A 5,724-nucleotide genomic window follows, 5' to 3' on the forward strand; every position below is an offset into this window, starting at 1 on the left:
ATATAATGCAATCTAGACTTTCCACTGATCATACCAAAGATAAGCTGAAAACGCAATGAAAATAACTGGTTGGCTTATTACATGGAGCTTATATTCACATGTGCTTATTTTCTTAGGATAACTCGTAATAACTGTCCCTAAGAAACTTGGCTAATAGAACTGGCATACAAATAACATGTCAGGATGATTGCAATGGAGTAGTGACGTACCATGGCACACTGTATAGGCTCACCGCTGCCTCTCCTTTTTTTGCGATGTTCCATGAAATTGCCACATACATCTTGTACTTTTTCATTGTGTAACCCTATCTGCAAGTTGACACGGCTAATTTCAGACATCTCTACATGATACTACATTGCATATCCCTTGCGCATATTTAAACCACCAATTAACGATTGTGTGCGTACCATAAACTAGCCATGACTCTGTATGCTGGACTAGCAGGCACTCTAAGGGAGCCTAATGTAGTGCACTGGAATTCCTACATGCCACCTACGATTTTGTGTAATGTACCGCCCCTGTTCCTAAATATATGTCTTTGTAGAGATTCCAGTATGGACCACATACAGATGTATATAGATGCATTTTCGAGTGTAGATTCACTCATTTTGCTCCGTATGTAGCCTATAGTGGAATCTCAAGAAAGACTTATATTTAGGAACAGAGGTACGAGGTAGTATCATGTATGACATCTACATATCTAATTTAGCAACCAGCAGTAGAAATCATTGTCTGCACAACGGCTCATCGGAAGCCATCGGAAGAGTGGAGAAAATGGTGAAGGAGGAGATGGGGAAGCGGCGGAGGGGTGCGATTCTTGCCCGTTGTCTATCTGGCCTCATGTAAATAGAGGGCGGACGGTAGGAGCTTGGCCGGCGTCTGGCCTTGTTTAAACTGAGGGCGGACGGGAGGAGCTCGGCCGGTGTTGCGTTTAATTCCAGCCCGCTCATGAACGGACGTGTGGCCGGAGTAGGATTCTCGGTTTGCATGCGGGTTTAACGGAGGGGTTTCATGGAGGCGCCGGGCGTGCAGCGGGCAGCGCAGTACTATTCGATTTGACAGCAGTAATGAGCCGGCAAATCACAAAGGCCCTCGCCTCTCGTGAAACCAACCGAGCTAGACTGCCCCGCCCTCTAGCCTTCTAAAAAATGTATATACTCCACTTTTGTACAGTAGTACTATTAAAAAGGCTTGTCACAATTAATGTGTCCAGCATAAGTGCACAACCCACCCCTGAAATAAAACTAAGCACCCTGGAATTCTTTGACAAAACTAAGCACCCTAAAATTCTTTGACAATTAAACTGTTGGCTATATGATGTTGGCCATATATATTGTACGTATATAATGTGAAGAAACGAGTGGTTTTCGTAAGATGACTTAATACTCACCTAGACGGAGGGAGTATTCGATTTAACAGCGGGCGGCGCAGTTCCCGATACGGCTTTAATGCAGACGAGGGAGGTGATAACCCACAAGTATAGGGGATCGCAACAGCTTTCGAGGGTAGAGTATTCAACCCAAATTTATTGATTCGACACAAGGGGAGCCAAAGAATATTCTCAAGTATTAGCAGCTGAGTTGTCAATTCAACCACACCTGGAAACTTAGTATCTGCAGCAAGGTGTTTAGTAGCACAGTAATATGATAGTGGTGGTAGCAGCAACAAAAGTAAAGATAGCAAAAGTAATGTTTTTGGTATTTTGTAGTGATTGTAACGGTAGCAGCGGGAAAGTAAATAAGCGTAAACCAGTATATGGAAAACTCATAGGCACCGGATCAGTGATGGATAATTATGCCGGATGCGGTTCATCATGTAACAGTCATAACATAGGGTGACACAGAACTAGCTCCAATTCATCAATGTAATGTAGGCATGTATTCCGTATATAGTCATACGTGCTTATGGAAAAGAACTTGCATGACATCTTTTGTCCTACCCTCCCGTGGCAGCGGGGTTCTATTGGAAACTAAGGGATATTAAGGCCTCCTTTTACTAGAGAACCGGAACAAAGCATTAGCACATAGTGAATACATGAACTCCTCAAACTATGGTCATCACCGGGAGTGGCCCCATTATTGTCACTTCGGGGTTGCCGGATCATAACACATAGTAGGTGACTATAGACTTGCAAAATAGGATCAAGAACTCACATATATTCATGAAAACATAATAGGCTCAGATCTGAAATCATGGCACTCGGGCCCTAGTGACAAGCATTAAGCATAGCAAAGTCATAGCAACATCAATCTCAGAACATAGTGGATACTAGGGATCAAACCCTAACAAAGCTAACTCGATTACATGATAAATCTCATCCAACCCATCACCGTCCAGCAAGCCTACGATGGAATTACTCACGCACGGCGGTGAGCATCATGAAATTGGTGATGGAGGATGGTTGATGATGACAACAGCGACGAATCCCCCTCTCCGGAGCCCCGAACGGACTCCAGATCAGCCCTCCCGAGAAGTTTTAGGGCTTGGCGGCGGCTCCGTATCGTAAAACGCGATGATTTCTTCTCTCTGATTTTTTTCTCTCTGAAAGCAAATATATGGAGTTGGAGTTGGCGTCGGAGGGCATCCAGGGGGCCCACGAGGTAGGGGGCGCGCCCCCCACCCTCGTGAGAAGGGTGTGGGCCCCCTGGTCTTCATCTTTGGTGAGGATTTATTATTATTTTTTCTAAGATGTTCCGTGGAGTTTCAGGTCATTCCGAGAATATTTGTTTTCTGCACATAAAACAACACCATGGCAATTCTGCTAAAAACAGCGTCAGTCCGGGTTAGTTCCATTCAAATCATACAAGTTAGAGTCCAAAACAAGGGCAAAAGTGTTTGGAAAAGTAGATACGATAGAGACGTATCAACTCCCCCAAGCTTAAACCCTTGCTTGTCCTCAAGAAATTCAGTTGACAAACTGAAAGAAAGAAAAACTTTTACAAACTCTGTTTGCTCTTGTTGTTGTAACTATGTCAAGCCAGTATTCAAGTTTTCAGCATAGATCATAACTAACCACATTTGCAATAATTCTCAGGTCTCACAATTACTCATATCAATAGCATAATCAACTAGCAAGCCATAATAATAAATCTCGGATGACAACACTTTCTCAAAACAATCATAATATGATATAACAAGATGGTATCTCGCTAGCCCTTTCTGAGACCGCAAAACATGAATGCAGAGCACCTTTAAAGATTAAGGACTGACTAGACATTGTAATTCATGGTAAAAGGGATCCAATCATAGTCATACCCAATATAAATTAACAGTGATGAATGCAAATGACAACTGTGCTCTCCAGCTAGTGCTTTTTAATAAGAGGGTGATGACTCAACATAAAAGTAAATGGATAGGCCCTTCGCAGAGGGAAGCAGGGATTTGTAGAGGTGCCAGAGCTCGGTTTTGAAATAGAGATAAATTGTATTTTGAGAGGTATACTTTCATTGTCAACGTAACAACCAAGAGATGGCGATATCTTCCATGCTAAACACATTATAGGCAGTTCCCAAACAGAATGGTAAAGTTTATACTCCCCCTCCACCAACAAGCATCAATCCATGGCTTGCTCGAAACAACGAGTGCCTCCAACATAGATCAAGTCCCAGGGGGAGTTTTGTTTGCAATTAATTTTGATTTAGTTTGCATAAAGCATGGGACTAGGCATCTCGGTGACCAGCCATTTTCTCATGAGTGAGGAGCGGAGTCCACCCCTCTTGAGAATAACCCGCCTAACACGGAAGATAAGGACAGCCTTGGTTGATACATGAGCTATTCGAGCATACAAAACAGAATGTTTATTTGAAGCTTTAGAGTTTGGCACATACAAATTTACTTGGAACGGTAGGTAGATACCGCATATAGGAAGGTATAGTCGACTCATCTGGAATAACTTTGGGGTTTAAGGGATTGGATGCACAAGCAGTATTCCCGCTTAGTACAAGTGAAGGCTAGCAAAAGACTGGGAAGCGACCAACTAGAGAGCGACAACAGCCATGTACATGCATTAAAATTAATAAACATTGGATGCAAGCATGAGTAGGATATAATCCACCATGAACATAAATATCGTGAAGGCTATGTTGATTTGTTTCAACTACATGCGTGAACATGTGCCAAGTCAAGTCACTTAAATCATTCAAAGGAGGATACCACCCCATCATACCACATCATAATCATCTCAATAGCATGTTGGCACACAAGGTAAACCATTATAACTCATAGCTAATCAAGCATGGCACAAGCAACTATGATCTCTAATTGTCATTGCAAACATGTTTATTCATAATAAGCTGAATCAAGAACGAGGGACTCATCATATTTACAAAAACAAAAGAGGTCGAGTTCATACCAGCTTTTCTCATCTCACTCAGTCCATCATATATCATCATAATTGCCTTTCACTTGCACGACCGAACGGTGTGAATAATAATAAGAGTGTATGTGCCTTGGACTAAGCTGGAATCTGCGAGCATTCAATAAACAGGAAAAGACAAGGCAATATGGGCTCTTGGTTAAATCAACAATAATGCATATAAGAGCCACTTCAACAATTTAATTATGGTCTTCTCCTACTGACCCCCAAAGAAAAGAAAAGAAATAAAACTATTTACACGGGAAAGCTCCCAACAAGCAAAAGAAGAACGGGAAATATTTTTGGGTTTTCTTTTTAATTATTACTACTACAGCAGAAAAATAAACTACTACTAATTTTTTTGGTTTTTCTTAAGGTTTAACAAACACACAAGAAGAAAGCAGGAAAAAGAAAACAAACTAGCATGGATATTACAGTGAAAAAGTATGAGCACCGACATCTAGCAATGAGTGTGTGTGAACATAAATGTAATGCCGGTGAGAAATACGTACTCCCCCAAGCTTAGGATTTTGGCCTAAGTTGGTCTATGGCCACGGCTGGCCTGGCGGATATCCATAATAATAGTTGTTGGGGTCGTACTGTGATGAGGAAGAAGAAGGCTCCGATTGCCACTGGCTGGCAATCATCTCCGGATCCCACTGATAGTTAGACTGCCGTGAAGGATCAAATTGTGGTTCCGGTTCTGGCTCCTCGGCTGGTGCAGGGTTCCGGTAGGCGTGAATAGCCGTCAACGGAACAAGGTACGTGCCTACAGTCAAATCAAACAAAGAAGGAGCAGCCAGGATAATAGTCTCAGGATGATGTTTGTTAAAGAACAATTGATATTTAAGCTCTCCTGCCCTATTCTTAACAATAAAATCATGTGCCACCATACTTTTATGATCTAGATAAACACGGGGCAACACCTTTTCTTCCTTCTCAGCATGCCTAATAGGTATGTTAAAATGTGCTGCTAGGCGTGTAGCATAGATGCCTCCAAATATGGGACCCTAAGTACGGTTCATACTTAACCGTCTAGCAATAATACCGACCATACTAAAAGTGTTATCACTGTATAAACCGTGGTGCAGAATAATTATATCAGGGATACTAAGGTTTCCACAGTTTCCGCGTCCAATTAAACAACGACTAGCAAATAATGCAAAGTAACGTAAAACAGGAAAATGTATGCTAGTGATTCGTGCATCGGAAACCTTCCTAGTTTCTCCTACAGTGATAGTATCAATAAACCCAGCCACATCATCATGATGTGGTTCTTCTGTCTTGCCCTCAAAAGGGACTAAACAAATCCGACAGAAATCATAAAGTGACATCTCCTTATGCTCATCATATAAATGAAACTCCACCGT

This window comes from Triticum urartu, chromosome 4 (genome assembly GCF_003073215.2).
Source record: "Triticum urartu cultivar G1812 chromosome 4, Tu2.1, whole genome shotgun sequence".
Lineage (NCBI taxonomy): Eukaryota > Viridiplantae > Streptophyta > Magnoliopsida > Poales > Poaceae > Triticum > Triticum urartu.